Source organism: Pseudopipra pipra, chromosome 2, assembly GCF_036250125.1.
Source record: "Pseudopipra pipra isolate bDixPip1 chromosome 2, bDixPip1.hap1, whole genome shotgun sequence".
NCBI classification, from domain to species: domain Eukaryota; kingdom Metazoa; phylum Chordata; class Aves; order Passeriformes; family Pipridae; genus Pseudopipra; species Pseudopipra pipra.
Genome location: NC_087550.1, coordinates 32,039,990 through 32,059,265, shown reverse-complemented (window position 1 = coordinate 32,059,265; position 19,276 = coordinate 32,039,990). Strand labels below are relative to the sequence as shown.

The window sequence follows — 19,276 nt, the reverse complement described above, 5'->3', positions numbered from 1 at the left end:
CCATGCATTACTTTTAGTCCCCACAGGGTGCCTTATCCTCAGTCTTGTCACCAGCTTGCTCTGGGAGTATTCGGCAACAGATATTCTTGGTCTTCAGCACTAAGACCCTTGCCATGCCCTACTCAGAATCCATTCCATCAAGCAGGTATTTGGCCTAAATCTGTGCAACAAGATCACGAGATCAATTTCAACCTTCACCATATGATTTAGTTAGTATGGTGGTATTTGGTCAAAGGTTGGACTTGCTGATCTTAGAGGTCTTTTCCAACCTTAATGGTTCTATGATTCTATTAACAAATGAGAAAACTATCTGAGAAGCATCGTAGTAAAGAGTGTACAGTGGAGACCTCATCTTCTATTGATTTATTTTGAACTCAAGGTGAAATGAAAAAAAGGAAAAAGGAGCTTGTTGAAGAAAATCCCATTCTCTCTCTCTTCTCCCAGAATAACCATAGGAAATGCATGTAGGAAGATGACATTTGTAATCTTCATCATGACATTTTGATTCCTCTTGTGGCTAAATATCCAATCCTTCTCTCATTCTCCATCAAGGCCTTCCTATTTTTTTTTTTTTCTATAATCACAGGAAATTTGGAAATTTGAATTTGGGAGAAAACACAGTGAGAATTGATCCAATAGTTCACAGAAGGACAGGAGAAGTGTACTGCTGTTTTCCAAGAAGTTTTGTGATGAGAAATGGGATTGTGGTTGATATTTTGACGATATTATTCATTCCATAACAGTGATCCATTGAAATTAAAATAAATCCACAGCAGCAAAATAAAAAAGCATAAAACAGGCCTATTGTAAGCAAGTGTGAGGGAAAACAGTAGTTATATGACAACTGGGTAGATTTTAGAAGTTGAAAATTGGGAAAGGCTCCAGCTCATGATTTAAAAGACAGCTACTGCAAGCAGTGGGAGTTTACAGATCAGCAGAACAAGCTATCAATTTTCAATAAAATATTAGGAGTAGTTTAATGCAATTAACCTCCTGGGAAGTGTGGTGGGCCAAGTTCAGAGGTGCACTTGAAACAAAGTCCTGGCTCCAAGCCAATTCTAGAGAGTATGGCTATTTGTTGAGTAGAAAGGAACTGCATCTTGTTTTCATTCCTCTTATCCCTCAATTCCTCCTCCAGCCTTTAATCTTCCTAGAATCATAGAATAGTATGGGTTGGAAAGGCCCTTAAAGATCATCTGGTTCCAATCCCCCTGCCATGGGAAGGGACACATACCACTAGAACAGGTTGTTCAAAGCCCCATCCAACCTGGCCTTGAACACTTCCACACATGGGGCATCCACAGCTTCTCTGGGATATGATCTTCACTTACACTGCTTTCCTTGACCACTTGATTTAGCCTGCCGCAGGGATATACCCCACCTTCTGAATAGTGTTCAGGCTGACAGTTACTGTGACATCATGACTTTCTTTTCCTGCGGAAAGAAAGGGGACAATACAATGCCATGAGGAGTAAAAATAAAAAATTGCTGTAGAACAGCAATAAAGTACAGGGTCTAGAGACTGAGCTGCTTCTTTCTAACTTTAGCCATCTACAGATTCATTATCTAGCTGGCTGTGGATGTTTCAAACAACTTCATGGAGAAACATCCTTTGAAAACTATTAATCACAGAATCTTCCTCTGACTGAAGAGGTCCCTGAGTCACAACATATGAGGGTCCAGGAGAATATTCAACAGACATAGCTCTCAATATGCTTGCTTGTTCTTGCACTGTTTTCCTAGAAGTCCATGTTGATCACTTGAGTTGATGAGTCATTGGTCCAACCCAGCACAGTCATTCCTACAGGAATCATCTGGACATCTTGTATCATTAATAGAGTGAAAGAAAAACATTTTCTAGAGATGGTTCTCAATGTTCAAGTATAGAAGCAGCCCAGTGACTAACAGAGCTGGAACATCCATCTCTGAGAAACTTATATCTATTCCTGTTGTGAAAAAGAGGTGTTAAGTGAAGGACCTCTTCAGATGCTGGATGCTGGTAGGTCACAAAGGACGAGAGTAAAAAGGTTGAGGGATGAGTTTCTGAGAGCTGTGATCATTTCACCTGTAGATTGTAAAGCTCTTTTAACATCAAGAGTTTTCCAGGGGTGCAAGTTTCCAAGTAAGTGGTTGGATTCCTTTAGATCCTGACAAAATAAAATGGGAGAAAAAAATGTAATAGAAGGTGGTATAAGATAAAGCATGTGAGTATTATTAGAAAATACACCATTTCTTTATTATTTGCCTTGTATCACGTGACAATAACATTACCTTGCAGGAATGACAAACCCCATTCGAAGTTAGACCTTACTTTAAGACATTTAAGACTCTGAAAGAGACTCAAGAGAAAGTGAAATTGCTACGGTGAGCCAACTGAGGTTACAAAGGAAGTCAGTTGCAGAGCTGGGAAAATGTCTTCTGACTCCCAGGCCACTGCTTATGGCAGGAGATCACTTTGCTATCAAAAAAGACCGTGATCTTTTCTTTCTGTGCAGGACCATTTATTACTGAACAGCTTTTCTCACTCCATTTAGTCTATTTGAAAAAATTCTGAAGAAAGTAAATATCTATTCTTCCCTTAGAAATGGTTTAAAGTTTTCTGGATATGACTAGTTTAACTTTCTATATTTTTCCTTTTCTAATTCACCCCATCACATTTAATACTCCACCTTCAGTAACCCTAAATAATTCCTACATGAACTACTGTTCAGTAATCTAATAAAACAGTAAAGTGTGCCTTGACATCCTAACCAAGACAGTAAATATTTAATATAATACACTCTATGAGAAGCAAAGTACAATTAAATGAAAAGTCAGATAAAATGAGCTTAAATGTAATAAATACCAATTACCATTCAGTGCCGAGAAGTTGTATGTATATTTATTTCCTCTCAGTTAGCACTACTGGCACCCTGTATTTTGTGGGTTTGAAATGGCAACAGACACCCACTTGCAAGCCTGCTTCATCATGTCTGTTAAAATAATTATTGATATTATTGGTTTATTGTTTGGCATCCCAGTTTTTTTTTCAGTTAGCTGCAAAAGTCTGTGTTGCTGGGTTAATTATTTCTTATTTTTTTTTCTTCCTTTTTGGTTCACGTGGAAAAAAAAACATAGAAAAGTTGTAATAAATATTGAAAAATTACTCATTTTTATAAAATACATTTGGAAAATAAAATGAAGATTTGATCCAAAACTATTTTTAGCCTGCAAGGTGAAAGCATTCAAAAAGAAGCAAAAAACTGTCCTTACACTTTCATTTCCACCTTGAATAAGATGTGGTATTCTTTATTTATTGTTCCATACTTTTATGTTCTCACCAGATGCTGTGCTCCATCCAGAACCACCTATGGTTTGCCACCTCCTTTTAGGAAAATAGATAGTTTTCTATCAACTCATCGTCTAAAAGCTGAGACACCATTGTTTGGAAGAGGAATTTTCTTGCTAGCATATGGAGAAGCCATGCTAGTTAAGATCCAAATTAATCCAAATTAAGGGTGGTTTCAAAGCTTCCTAGAACCACTCATAAAGATTGCTGCAGGCCTCTAATCTTTAGTCTTCAAGAATTTTCTCTAATCTTGACTATTCAAGAACAACTATATTTAGAGTTTGTACTTAAAAGAAAAATATTTTCTACAGATACATACATTTTTTAACCAGAATCTACATTTAACCACATCCTGCTGTCTAATAAAAGAGTGCAAGTAGAATCATAGAATTGCAGAATGGTTTGGGTTGAAAGGGACCTTAAAGATCATCTTATTCCAACTCCCCTGCCCTGGGCAGGGACGCCTGCTATCCAGCTGTGTGCAACCTGGCCTTGAACACTTCCAGGAATGGGAAAATACATTAAGTACATTAGTTAGTTCAATTATTCTAGTTTTAAAAGCACTAACACATTTACATCTTTTATGTTTTATTCTGAAACATTCATTTGAAAACTGTCAGCTTCTTCTATCAGAAATTTAATTCATATTGTGTTTTTCTGTGGGATGATATAGAATCATAGAATCTTTAAGGTTGGAAAATATCTCCAACATCACGAAGTTCAACCTTTGACCAAACACCACTGTGCCCATTAAACTGTTTTGAAAAGTGTCACATCTACTCAGTTTTTGAATGCTTCCAGGGATGGTGACTCCACCACTTCCCTGAGGGGTCTGTTCCTGATATCTCACATAGCATGCTGGTGATGGGAGTTTCTATCACACAAGACCACACACACTCCCTTATGCATATTCTTTCCATGTATTCAGCCTGATTCTTAGTCCTGGGGGACATCACAGCCTTTATTCTAGTCTCCAGTGAAGTTAGATCCTTGAGAAAAAGCCAAACTTTGGAAAAACTTGTTCCTTTAATAAAATTTTCATAAGGCAGACTGACTGGTCTGAATACAAGCCAGCAGTGTGCCCAGGTAGCCAAGAAGGCCAGTGTCATCCTGGCTTGGAGCAGCAATAGTGTGGCCAGCAGGACCAGGCAGTAATTTTCCCTCCGTGCTCAGCACTGGTGAGGCTTCACCTCAAATCCTGTGTCCGGTTTTGTGCTCCTCACAATAAGAAAGGCATTGAGATGCTGGAGTGTGTCCAGAGAAGGGCAACAGAGCTAGAGAAGGAGATGGAACACGTCTGATGAAGAAAGCCTGAGGTAGCTGGGGGTGTTTAGCCTGGAGAAAAGGAGGCTCGGGGGGATCTTATCACTCTGTACAACTAGGTAGAGGAGATTATAGTGAGGTGGGTGTCAGTCTCTTCTCCCAGTTAACGAGTGACAGGACAAGAGGAGATGACCTCAAGCTGTGCCAGGGGAGGTTTAGATTAGATATCAGGAAAAAATACTTCACAGAATATCTACATTCTGTGGAGTCACCTTCCTTGGAAGTGTTCAAAAAACATGTGGCTGTGGCACTTGGGACAAGGTTTTATGGTGAACATGGCAGTGGTGCTGGGTTGATGCTTGGACTTGATGACCTTAAAAGTCTTTTCCAACCTTAATGATTCTGTGATTCTATTCTATGATTGCCCACACCACCCAAAAGCAGACAGATTCTGGGATTTGCTCTCACACAGAATATTTTGAACTATTAAGGTAGTTTACTACAGAGTGATCACTTCCATTAATAAAATCATTGTTCCTAAGATACTATCAGTAATTCTAGTGTTAATTAATTCGAGGAGATATGCTGACCTGCATTTGGATGCTGTTCTCTGTCATTAAACTTGCTTTGCAGTTATAATTAAATACACAAAATGGACATCACTGCTTTCACTTGGTTGTGTACCTTTCATTTTGAAGGTCAGTCTAGGATAGGCTCATACAATGGTTTATATCAGGGATTTTTTTCAAACATTACAAGATGTCTCGTAGTCAAACAGGTTACTTCCAACCTTTCTGAATGAGAGATGCTTTAATAGAATAATTTTCCTCTGATTATCGCTGGGTAAATACTTCCTCTTGAAATGATGCACTCATTGATAGATATTCAACCTCCTGCACTGCAGACTGGTGCAGTGATTTGGAGCATAATAAACAGTTACTTTGAGGAGGTATGCACAGGAATGGAGTTTCGTTTGTATCCATGTTGAAACTGCAAAGGCAGCTATACAATAAAGATTATCATTGAAATCAATAGCAACATGGTGGACGAGGAGGGAATAAACCCACTGAATTGCTACTGCATAGTCATTTTAGCACCACATATTAATAAGTTATTTGTGGCTATCTACGAAAACATTTCAAGTGTTAAAAAGATATGCAGCTTATATTGTAAATATAAAATTTTGAGATTAGTGAGAAAAGAGGATCCCACTGTTTTGCAGTTACTTTATACATTGTATTTGACTCATTCTAAAAAGTAAGGGAAATAGCAATGGATAACAGAAGACCCATGTCTAAAAATGGGGAAAAAATGAGTTTAATATGCCATTCCAATTAATTCCCTGGAGGATTAGGCAGAAGAATGTAATTAAGGTTTCGGATCTTTATGGAATGTTCCATGTTGTTAAACAAACAATAAAATTCATGGCTATTCCTATAATAAAACTTAAAGAGATTTCTCTTGTTGAAATAAACTTAATGTACGTTATCATATGGGGGAAAGTATCTTCATATTTGGTAGGTTTGATAGGATTCAGGGACTATGTCGTGGCAGTGCTTGAGAAACCAGGTTATAATCAGAATTTCACTTTCAGTTCTTCAGTTTATAATAGATTAATGAAGTTGAAAATTTGTGGAACTGTGGGCTGCTGCAGTTGTAGTTGTGGTAAACTATCTGATCTTTTCATAATGAAGTGATGCAAGAAACACTTGGAGACTCTTTTGTATACCCTTGAGAGAAATATGTCCTACAGAAGTTTTCAAGGTAGTAAATATGTGAGAGGGGTGGTTTATTTTTTTGTGTTGCTTTGTTTCTATTTTTTTTATATTACTGCTATACACTGAAATCATGAATAGGTTTATGTGTTTGTAATATCACTGAGATACAATTTGATAATGAATAGCAGAAAATGGAATACTTCAGATTACATTAACACAGGATGTAAGACATCAGTAGGCATCTGTTGCAGACCTTGAAATGAAAGAAAGTATAAATTCCTTAGATCAGTTACTAAAAAATTGGATAAAGGATATAGGACTTGTGTAGTACTTTAACTGCCTAGACTCTTTTTACTGCTGGGTAAAACTCACAGTTAAACATGGATCATCACAAATGATCCTAATTTACATAGATGAAAAAATTTATGATGTGGAAAAAAGTGAACTAAATCTAAAGAAGGTCTTATGCTTTTACATTTGTCATGGGTTGAGGTGGCTGGGTTTTTGGTAGCATGGGGGGTTACATAGGGCGGCTTCAATTAGAAGCTGCTAGAAGTCTCCCCCCCAGTGAAGCCAATGACAGCTGGCTATAGGAGGGACTTCCTGCTCCTGGCCAAGGGGGAGCCAATAATCACGGCTCTGTGATAACATATTTAAGGACAGGCTGTTGTGCAGACGAATCTCTTGAGCCACAGCAGAGCTGACCGAAGCTTCCAGGCAGACCCACCACCTCCCCTGCCATGGGGGGGAAGGGACGGTGGCGGCAGCCCAGCCCAGGCCTCTCGGCACCTAGCCCAGAGCAGGCACCGGCGGCCCCTGTGAAGGGGAGGCCAGGGCCGGGGCTGGGGCCCGAGCTGGGGCCCGAGCCGGGGCATGCGGCCCTGTGGAGAGCGGCCCTGCAGCCCCCGGGCCCACCCTGCGAGCAGCCTGTGCTGGAGCCTGTCCTGCCCGAGGAGCCGAACAGCACCGACAGTGCCAAAGCCCCCAAGGTGAACTGTGAGGGCTGTGGGGGAGCGTCCTGTGGTCTAGGCCAGGACGACAGAGTGGCCCCTGCCAGCAGGCACTGCCCTCCCTTCCCCCCCAGCCGAGTCGAGCTGGGCCAGGGCTGGAGCAGCCCACTGCAGTGCAGCCAAGCCCATGCTGGAGCAGATGGATGCATGGAAGAAGGCCATTACCCCCTGTGGAAGGCCCAGGATGGAGCGGAGTCCTTCAAGAGACTTGTGGCCTGTGGAGAGGAAAATCCACGCTTGAGTACGTTGTTCCCGGGTAGGACTCATGGCCCTGTGGGGGATCTACATCAGTATAGCTCACCCTATGAAGGACTGCATCCTATGAAGGATGGAGAAGTGACTCTCGGGACAGTAGATATGGAAGAACTACTGCCTGAGGGATGGACCCATGTTGGAGAGGTCTGTGAAGGACTGTTACTTGTGGGAGGGACCCCATGAGCAGGGGAAGGACTCAGGGTTGTGCCCCTCCCTGTAACCCGTGGTGAGGACCATGGTGGAACAGGCTGTCCCCCTGTAGCCCATGGAAGAGTGACCTACGGGACAGCAGATTTGGAAGACCTGTTGCTCGAGGGGGTGGACTTGTCTCCCTGGCCCTCTGCAGGGGGGAGAGGGAGAACACGGAAGGAAGAAGGGATGGGTGGAAAGTGTGTTTAAGACTGTTTTATTTCTCCCTTTTTAGATCTTATCCTGTTAGTAATAAATTTTAGTATTAACCCCACATTGAGTTTGTTTTGCCTGTGTGACCTCTCCCAGCTCAGAGTGACTTTAGTAGGTGCCTAGAATCCAGCCAAGGTCAACCCATGACAACATTTTAGTAGTCAGAAAAAAATGAAAGAGTAAATCATGAAGCCAGTCAAAGATGTCTGCAGTTGTCTGCAACTATTTACATATCTACAGCCAGGTCTACTGAACTCTCCCCATGTCCATTGAAACAAACATTTCCAGAGTGTAACCTGAACATGTCCATTTTTAAATTCCTTTGACTGTAGAAGACCTTATACTGGTTCAGGAGTGAATGTCTATACTGTAGATACCAAAAGTTAGGGTTGCATTTTTCTTACTGGACAGCATACAAGGATAAGGATATCAGCAAATTTGCAGATGACACTGAGTTGGGGAGGAGTGTCGATCAGCTGGAAGGCAGGAGGGCTCTGCAGAGGGACCTGGACAGGCTGAAGAGTTGGGATGATTCCAATGAGATGAGGTTCAACAAGGCCAAGTGCCAGGTCCTGCACTTTGGCCACGACAACCCCATGCAGCGCTACAGGCTGGGCACAGAGTGGCTGGAGAGCAGCCAGACAGAAAGGGACCTGGGAGTTTGGATTGACAGGAAGCTGAACAGGAGCCAGCAGTGTGCCCAGGTGACCAAGAAGGCCAATAGCATCCTGGCCTGGATCAGGAACAGTGCGGCCAACAGGTCCAGAGCAGTGATTCTTCCCCAGTACTCAGCACTGGTGAGGCCACAACTGGTCCAGTTCTGGGCCCCTCAGTTCAGGAAGGATATTGAGGTGCTGAAGCAGGTTCAGAGAAGAGCAACGAGGCTGGTGAAGGAACTTGAGCACAAGTCCTGTGAGGAAAAGCTGAGGGAGCTGGGGTTGTTTAGCCTGGAGAAGAGGAGGCTCAGGGGAGACCTCATCACTCTCTACAACTCCCCGAAAGGAGATTGTAGCCAGGTGGGGATTGGTCTCTTCTCCCAGGCAGCTATCAGCAAGACAAGAGGGCATGGTCTTAAACTGTGCCAGGGGAGGTTTAGGTTAGATATTAGTAAGAAATTCTTTACAGAGAGAGTAATCATCCATTGGAATGGGCTGCCCAGGGAAGTGGTGGATTCTCCGTCCCTGGAGGTTTTTAAGATGAGACTGGATGTAACACTTAGTGCCAAAGTCTAAGTAACCATGATGGTAGTGGATCAAGGGTTGGACTTGATGATCTCAGAAGTCCCTTCCAACCCAGCTGATTCTATTATTCCATGATAAGAGAGAGCTATAGGGCTGCCTTTTGGCACCTGCAGAGTCAATCACAATTATAAAAAAATTAGTGTCCCAGCAGTGACCAAGAGTGTAGCACACAGTAGAATCAGGGCAAGACAGACATAAAAGGATAAAATGACTGAAATACTCTGATCCAAATCTTAATAAGGATCTTCCAACTTTTGCCTCAAAATAACAAACTATATTTAATTACCAGAAAATAGTGCAAGGAGAATGGGACATGTCATAAATATGTGGTTCAAGTAACAGGATGAGATTTGACCTAGAAAAATATAGGCTAATAAATCTTAGAGGGAAATAATCTAAAGCACAGTTATTAAGTCAGACAAAGATACCTGGAAAACAGAAATGTCAAAGGAGACCTTGGGGGTTTAGCAGACAGCAAATGATATATGCATGCTGGAATGCTAGAGGATGACAAAAAGGGATGTTGTGATTTCAGTCTGTACGTGCAGAGTCATCATTCCTTTGTCCATAGGGAGGTGAGTTTCTTGCTATACAGCAGTGATGAGATTGCACCTTGAATATAGTGATGGATGTTGACAAATTGAAGGGAATTCTGAGAACAGCAGCAAAAATCATTAAGGGGCTGAACAACCTGACTTGGTAGGAAACAGAAAGTCCTACTCTCAGAGGATAAAGGGAAAAGATTTTTTCTGTTATCCCAAGGTGATAAAGACAGGCATGATGGGATTATGTTAAACAAAAGAAAATCTGATCTGCAAAGCAAGAGGAAGTTCCTGCTGCAGTGTGACTTAAAGAATTTTCTCAAGTATACGGTGGAAGACATTTATGTTAATAAAAGGGGATGTCAGCAGCAAAAGTTAATCAGAACTTAATTTGTTCTGGCATTTGTACAAATACCTTTTTAAATTAAAATTAAAATAAATGAAATACAATAACCTGTGTTTTCAGATTGTGCATTTCATGCATCTGATGACCTGAGGCATCCCGTGAGTGTCACTGGTTTATTGCTGGTTGTATTGCATATACAATAATGACCTTGCGTGAAGTTATTTTTCTGAACTTTTCTGGGGAATTAACATTATCACCTCATGATTTTCTGCCACCTTCTATTGTGTGACTACAGGCTTTTAGCTGATGGGCAACATGTATACACTTATCTATATTCAGCAGAATAAATTAATATTTATCCTTCATTGCACAGGCTTTTTTACTTCTACCCTGTTATATTTTTGTTAATGCAGTGGTGAGTTTTAATACACAAAATGAGTTTTAATACACAAAACACTTTGTGAATACCGGAACTCGTAATGTAGGCCAGGTTGAATGGGGCATTGAGCAACCTGGCCTAGTGGAAGATGCCCAGCCCATGATAGGAGGGTTGGAACCAGATGATCCTTGTGGTCCCTTCCAACCCAAAGCATTCTGGGATTTAATGACTTCTTGAGACATCAAGATAAAAGTAGAAAAGGCTGATTTAGACTGCTTTCTTGTATGGAAAACACAGTAAGAAAAATATTCAACATGCCTAAATTGGATATAACAAGAAGGTGGTTGTGAACAAGCTTCTCAGCGTTTACTGAACAAAACAGCTTCAATGTTAAAAATTGGAAGGAAGCAGTGAACTATTTGCATTGAAAAGAAATCATCATCTCTGTGCCTTGCACTGAGCTCAAATGCTTTTCTAATGTATAATATATTTCTAATTGTGTAGGGATTTACAGTATACAGTACTTACAGATTACTTGCTGAGAGGTTTCACTAAAAAACATAATTTAGTCAATTAACAACAGAAAATTCTAAATCACTGAATCACTTTTAAACCTTCTTGAGTAGGATACTTCATCGGATGCTCCATAGAAGAGAGGAAATTGCAGTGGCAAGGGTATGGATTAGTAAGCCTTTTCTAGCCATAATTTCAATTATCTTGTGATGAGACTTTTTCACCACATTTTTTTTACATTAGATTCCCTTCACAACTAGAGTGTATGGCAAATAATACAGGAATCTCATTTCTTTTGCTACTTAGCTATGAAAAATTAATGGCAATTAACTTAAAATTAGTTGACAGGAAATAGAACCTTAATGCTATTAGAACCTTAAACTATGAAAGATTAACAGATTATGAGATAAAAAAGTAAATTAATCTGCTTTAATATTTATGGATAACAATAGTTATTATTTTCTTGTTATTTTCGCTGCCTCCCTCCTTCCCCTTGTCAACTGAATCTCTTTCTTAAAGAATAAATAAACTCATTTGTGTAGGCATTTCTCAAATGTGTGTTTGACAGGATCATGCCATGCCATAAATTTTGGGTGTGAGCATCTCTGAGGAATTTCTTTAGCCCACTGTCTTAGGCAAGGGTGGAATCAGATGTGATCTGGAAGGAAGGCTGGAATCAGATGTGATCTGGAAGAAGAGGAGGCAAAGGATGAGGATCTGCTCCATGATTGCTCTGCAGTCACACAAACAATAACTAGGGTGCACTGCATGGGGCACTAAAAATGCTCTAAAATGTTTGCCGGCCTCCTACAACTTTGTAGTAAATCTGCTTTTTTATGAAGAGATCTCATAGTGAAAGGACTTTGAGTCAAGCTCATGAAGTTCTTCATGTAAATCTGGTCTGTAGTTTCCAGTGTACTGTCCTTATTATTTACTGGAGGATTTGCTATAAAAAGGTGTTTCTCACATTCGTTAGCTTATATTTTAACTGAAAATCTTTTACTTATCCTAAGAGGGAACGAGGGTCTGCTCATAGAATGTACAAAGGGGCTATGCAGTCAAGCTGACTGGGACAAATTTAGTGGACTTCTTTCATTAGCTGCTAAGGTCATTGACTTCTGTGGCACTGCACCAACACAATTCAAAGCAGAATTTGTTCCAGTAAAGTTGGACTTGATCTCCTGTTGCAGTTGTTCTGTCTTTAAACCATTTAGTAGTGTGAAGTGAGTGTCAAAGTTTTCCTGGTGTGATTGGTTGTGATTTAAGATTCTTTGTGCATTTACTTTCTGGTTCATAAATTACTTTTCAAGGAATGCAACAAAGGAAAGGCTCTTTGATTTCACTCATTTGATCATTGCTTGATTCCATGTCATGTTAATTTCTAAAGGAATGTGCTCACATGTTCTACATGTCTGAAAGTGTTTAACTTAAAAACATTTCCCCCATTTTATAATTTGGAAGATATTTTGTACTCAATGATCTTGGAATTCTTTTCCAACCTAAATGGTTCTATAAATTTACATCTTGGATTTCTAAGCTTCCTCTGGATGCTGGTTAGATTTAACTCAGAAGTTACATTTCATATGTAAGGCAAACACCATCAGGTGGAATACAGGAGCAACATGGCTTTTCAGAGGTTTGGCCCAGTTTATTTAATTTTAGGTAATTCTATCTGAACTAATCTCCCATGGTTTATTCTAAAAAAGTGGGAGATAATTCTTTAATCCAGAAAAGGCAGTTTATGGAGTTGGTGAGTACTTCTGACAAGAAGAAGGGTAGTTTGGTGCTCTGGTCTCCTGTCTCCCAGGGCATATCTCTGCCCCATGGCTCTTCACAGTAGAACTCTAGGAATGCCAGCACCTTCTATACTCATATTCAAATGCTATATGGGATTTTCTAACATTAATTGAAAAGCTAATTAATAGACTTTTTCCGGCATATGAATTCATCTGAATTGTCTTTTCTAGTCACTGCTGAAGAACTATAAGGCTTTGAAGTACACTTAGTAGTCTAAAAAAAATCTAGTAACTGTAAGTTCAAAACACTTTGTTGTTATCAAGTGCCAGAAAACCAGTGCTGTATGTTATATTCAGATACAAACAGATTGAATTCTTGTAGCTGAACCGTACCGCGTGGTTCAGTCAACCCTAGTTGAAGAGGTAGACCAGTTCCTTTTTTGTTGTTGTTGTCATTTCAACATTAACCTCCAGGAGGTTTTTCTTTATTGCTGGCCTATTCCCCAGATGACTGTTTTCAAGTGGAAGGGGAGGTAAATCTGACAAAGAAGCAATAATTCGTAGAGAAAATGACAGCGATAAAGTAAGTGGTGGAAAGATTTCCCCGGCAGAAATGTGCAGCCTAGCTCACCTGCTGGAAGTTCATTGTCTTCACTATGCCTCCTCCAGACTTGATTTTGGCACAATGCATTTTCTTAAGCATAAGAACACTTTGCTGTTTCAGAGCTCTCACTTACTGGTAACATTGACACAAATCTCAACAATTGTTATATGAATCAAATCATAATAACTTATTACCCAAGTGCTGTAGTATGAATGTGCTTCCTGGTGAATTGCATTGTGTATTCCTTGTTTGCATGAGCTGATCTTCTGGCAAAGTTACAGAAAAATGAGCACTTCCGTAACAAGGACCAAGGACTTAAAACCCCTCGTTTTTCCCTGTCAGGCCATTCATTCTAAGAGTTAAAGGACCGTAATTCTTCCATGAAACCAAGTAACAACCTTTTAATAAGCATCATTAAGTCTTTAGATTGAAATAAGAGGATATCTACCCTTTTATCCCATATTATATTGCCCAAATTCCTCTTTGCTGTCCTTGCTGTGGTTAGATGAAAGCCCCCTGTTTTCATATCGATCACTAAAAGCACTTTCCCCTCATACCAGTTCATTGCATCACTTCTAAATGCAGTTCATCTGATCCCTTTTACTTTGACTGCTGCTCATTCAAGGCTACAAAAACTGTAGTTTCAGACAGGTCTTGGAACCAAATGATCATGTTTCTTACCTCATACCAGTGGATAACATTAGAATCTTTGTTTAGGTGGGATTCAGAATAAAAATAAAGATCGCTCTGCTTTCCCATGCATGCCCACACATGTGCACACCTCTCTATATAAACACCACTCTTTCTCCACAAGGGTTATTTGAAGCCAGAACAGTAGACATCTGTGTATGTTTGTGCTTATTTCTTTTCAGTAACACACTTTCCAAATGCTAGATTCTGGGGAAGTATAACTCCTCTGAAATGTTACCCCATGTTGAATCTAAGCTCTGCAGAGCTGTGGATAGAGTCGTTCTCAGAGTTATTCTTTTTCACTGGCAAAAAAAACGTTGCTCTTTGACAAGGAAATTATTCAGGCAACTAAGTTATTGGCTTAGGGGTTATGAAGAATCTACTTGTAAACAGCTCTTAGTTTAATTGTCACTGTTTCCCTTCAGCTGGTTGCATGTGGCTGTAGATCTTTCTGCTTACAATTTTTGTATGCACGGAATTTTACAAGCATGAAACTCAATGGAGTGCTTCCATGTCTGTTTTCTCTTCTTCTCTTTTATCCCTGCCAGATCTGCACAAAAAAATCCATATTCTAGCTTGAAGGAAAACCATCCACAGTGATAAGAACCAACCTCGCATGCCAGATAGATTGGAAAATCAGACTAAGATTTTAGAGGATTGTTCCTATGCTAAAGTGAAATGACAGGCATAGGTTCACATAGCAGGCTGGATTTTATGAATGCACATCAGCAGGGTATCTGCTGTGTTCAAAGGAGTCTTCAAGCTGCAAAGTGAAAAAACCCAAACACACAGAAAAATTGTTTTTTAAATAATATGACCTTTCCATAGGCCAGGTCTTGTTAGTCTTAGGGAGTGACAGTCCCGATCTTGTTTACATTAATGTTCCCCACTTTAATGTTCTCCATCTTAATTTTATGATGACACAGGCAGCAGTTTCTCTCCTTTGCTCCTTGTGGACAAGTGAATTTTTGTGTGTGTCTGATACCTGGGATTACATTGTCAGTAAATGAGAACACTAACTCCTGGCCAGGCTTCACTCTCCCTTTCCTTCCCATAAGATTTAATTGATCAGTTTCATCATATGCAGCTTAACCTTATGCAAGAGCATGAAATAGCATATGGTTTTCATCCTGGAAAGATAATTAACCCCCAGGAGATTTCAAAATGGGAAGAAAAAAAGTATAGTGGGGTTGTTTTTGGAAGGGACAAGAAAAGGAGGAAGCAGGGAAATGATGTCACCTCTGGTAGCTTTTTGAACTTTGAGCCCTGAAATCTCAGTTTTGATGAATGCACTCAATCCACTCATTATGTGAAAACTGAAGCAGGTCTCAGGGTCTCCTGATCATGAAATCAATGCCCTAGGGCATCAGTGTGCACAGTGCTTTCCACACCAGCAAGCCCAGTTGCTTATTCAGCAAAGAACTCTCGTTCTTGGCCTGATCACAGAAGCACCATCTCTCCTAAACAGTGTTTGCATTTATAGAGATGATGTTGTTCCTGGTTTCCTTCCTTCCTCTAGGGAGACTAGCTCCATGGTATTCCATTGGACCTTCCATATATATTGTTTCAGTTGGTCTCCTCTTCCCCACTGGCAAGTTATAAACTAATTTTTACATTTGTTCCCTCTATGCTTTTCTTTCTGTGACATTGCATCGATGCTGCACTGGCTGATGTATGGTAGGAGAAGGGCTGTTACATTTGTACATCAAATCCTATATCCGTAGTTTGCCCTACACAGTCAAAACATATTTGTAGGCTTTACATCTGATAAAGGTCATCTTCTGAAATGCAGAGGTGCGGAAGAATCTTCCTGAGTCTGAAGACAGATTAGCTGCAATGATCTTTGCTATGGTTCATTTCTTTTGTAGAAGGAAGAGGCTTCACATATTCTGGACAGGTTCACCATTGCTCAATAAGAACTGTGGATCATGTCGATATGTTGTAGGTGCAGCATGGGAAATTTTGAGCAGGAGCTGGGGCAGGTACTGGAAAATTTTCAGGGAAGAGGATTTAACAAAATGAAATAATATTGTGACGTGAAGTCCTGAATGCTTCCTCCTTGGTCTACCACCAGCTTGAGGAAGGAAAGTTGCAGGAAAAAAAATAAGTATGTTTTCTGACAAGTTCAGATGGGAGACAGAACACCAGGTATGGCACTTGCCTACTAGAGGTAGAATGACATGAAATATGAAGTTGTCAAGCAGAGGGCAGAACTTATCCAAGTCTGACAAGTCTAACATACTGAGCTCAACAATCTTGACTTCCTCCTCCCCAGTCCCATCAGCCTGGGTTACAACTCAAATGTTTATGTAGCACTGAACCATCAACAGCCACTCTCCCATAAAATGGTCTTCACCAAATGCTGTGGAGTGGCAGATGCTGTGGTCCTGGAGATCTGTGCAGAAATGAGACCTACTCTGTAGCACATCTTCTCTTTGAGCTACCACTTCATTAGGCATTGTGTATTGCTCCCACTTATTCTCACTGGCTGTCCTGCCTTGAGGCCTGGAAGGGACAATTTTTGATACATCTGTCCTCTTGCTATCAAAAAGTCACAGAGACAAAGTGCTAGATGCAGTCCTAAAGCAGGTGATTGCCCTTAGATCTCTTTGCAAGAGCATTCCATATCCTTTTGTCAGATTTATTTCCATGTGAGAGACTAACCACTTTTGAATCAGTGAATCCTGGCAAATGCTTCAAGCACCTGCCTTGCTTCTGGCTGAATGCTGAGCAGTGCTACGGTTGGGCTGTTGCAGAGTGTCTTTCGGGCTCTGAAATCTAGGATCTGTTGAGATGGTTCTCCTGCAGCTCCATAGGATGCTCCTTTTGTCACCAACCATCTGCCAGTTCCTTTGGCTATGCAGGTATAAAGCATGCATGCCAGCCTGACATAGTGTCAGCTCTGAAAATTCCCCAGTACTGTGTGCAAACAAAATGCTCCGTTCCAAGTATGGAGGAAATATTCTATCATTCTGAGAAAAAAGTCCCCAATCCCCTTGGGGAGAAAGAAAAAGCAAATCTCCTTCTTATCAAGATCAAAAGGTGATAAAAGGAGGGGGGGGGAAATATCATTATGATGGGATCAACACATAATTAGTCAACAAGCTATATGGAGGGGTTTTGATAACATCAAAATCTGTGTGTTATCAAGTGCAGCCATGGTAGCAATACGGGATCAATTAGAAATTGTGTTGGCAAGATGGATTTGACCCAGATGGTCCTTTGGGAGTCCCATGAAATACTACTAAAGTATTACTTTTGAGCTCTTCCTTCCATTAAATGAGTCACAGAACCACTTATAGCAACTCAAGTAAAAGTAGGTGAAAGCCACCATTGAAAGAAACACTGTGCTTCTGTTATTTGTAATGTGTGATCAATACTGCAGTAAAATTATCAGTGTTTTACTTTCTCCATCCAGATGCAGAGGTATTGTTCTATTTCACTGCTTCTGGACTAACCATGGTGAAAAATATGACCCAGTGTGCCTGGAATCATACGTGGTATTTTGCAATATGGGGGTCAAACAGTTCCCATTTTGCAGACAAGTTCATTTAACTACAGGGAATTCTGCAGGTACAATATTAAACAATGGCCACTGGTTACTTTTTCACAGGCTTTGTGAGTATACAAAAAAAATTGGCATCAAGGGCTCTTAAAGTGAGAGTCCTCCTGGCATGGTGAAACAGATGGAAACAGGGGTCAATTATGAGTATTTTGGCTTTTGCGTGAGTACGTGGAAGAGCCAGCAACAGAAACCTGGGAATCCACTTGTGTGACTTCATCTTATGGACTCAGAACTATAGAATATCACAGAGGCTGGAAGGGACCTTGGAGATCATCTCGTCCAACACACACTGCTCAAAGACAGGTCAGGTACAAGAACCCAGGATTGTATCCAGTCAGATTGCCACGGCTGGAGACTCCACAGCCTCTTGGTCAACCTGTCCCAGTGTTCAACCCCCCTCCCCCTGTCCAGAAAGTTTACGGGACTCATGCGTTTCTGTTTCTCTGCTGTTGGTTCTTTTATAGAGAAGATGTGTATGTGTGGAATAGTAACATTTACTCAGTAGACCAAAAAGCTCTCTTTGCAAGGCAAAGGCATCCTTAGTCAGGGACGTATTCATAAATAATTGAGCCTTCTTAGATGAAGCAGTGCAACCCTTGACCTGAGTATTATTTATCTTATTTAATAAAGGATGTTCTGGGGCTACATTGAGGATAAGAAGAGTTTTGTTAATGCTGAAGGACGGTACTGGTATTGTAGCCAATTAATGTGCCTGTTCCTACTGATGATAAATGGGTCTGTCGTCTGATAGTCTGGCATTGTGCCTCCAGCCTTACATAACCATTTGTGGATACACCCAAGGGTTTCGATAGTTAACATTTCAGCTTTTACAGGTCATCAGAATTTTTCAAGAAAGATAGATTTGGTAAATAGTACTCTGCAGCAGAAAACTGGAGCTGAAAAGCAAACGGTGTTCAGGGGGTGATAAGGTCTGCAAAAATGGGCCAAAACTTGTCTGAGGAGGAATCTTTTTGTTTCTAATTCAACCAAAGTTCAGGGATAGGAGAAAATAAAAGTGGGAGAAAAGAAAATGTATCAAAGGAATGCTAGTGAATCCAGCCTGGCTTAGCCTTCATGGGTTAACAGCTCATTTGAAACTGCTGTTTTCAGTGGCTCTGAAATTGCAGGAAGTGGTCTGAAGCTGAGAGGGAATAATGACTCCAGGAGACATAATTTCTAGGGAGGAACTGAGGTCCTGCAGTTCTACTTTGGAGGAAACACAAGCCACAGAATGAATTCCCTAGCAGTTTCAAGGTTAGCAGAGAAGCTGATGGCTGGAAGAGAGAAATCCGAGGAGGGAAGCAGAAAATGTGAAACAATCTCCGTGTGTCTGTGTGTGCGCAGAGTTGAGCCACATGGCCAACGCCTTTTGTCCTTTAGCCAAGAATCTGAGCTAAAAACCTCTTTTGCAAGGTCCTTGCAAGAAGCACCACAGCTCTCTCCCACTCAGGGTAATTCACGTTCGTTAATAATTTCATGTTAATTTAACATGAAATGTTGAGATCTGGGTTTTGAAATTTTTTAATTAATACTGTCCTCAGATAGATAATGGGCAGGCAGAAGAGGGAGGGAGGTAGGAAGAAACTCTGCTCACCTTGACATTATCATTGACCAAATGATAAGACAGCAATGGCCATGCACAACTTGCACCACTCTCATTGCTATTTCTGATGGTTTTCTATCA

The 19,276-nt window shown here is 40.7% G+C and overlaps 1 protein-coding gene and 1 long non-coding RNA gene across 18 annotated transcripts in view; one reads left to right on the top strand and one right to left on the bottom strand.

Moving 5' to 3' along the window:
- Positions 1 to 19,276, top strand: part of TENM4 (teneurin transmembrane protein 4) — a 1,582,078-nt gene that overhangs the window by 1,049,215 nt on the left and 513,587 nt on the right. The gene's annotated exons all lie outside the window — the stretch shown is intronic.
- Positions 952 to 7,917, bottom strand: LOC135409417 (uncharacterized). Its single transcript, XR_010428175.1, has 3 exons — positions 7,621 to 7,917; positions 1,235 to 2,147; positions 952 to 1,150 (listed from the first exon to the last, which is right to left on the bottom strand). It is a non-coding gene; the product is annotated as an uncharacterized LOC135409417 (long non-coding RNA).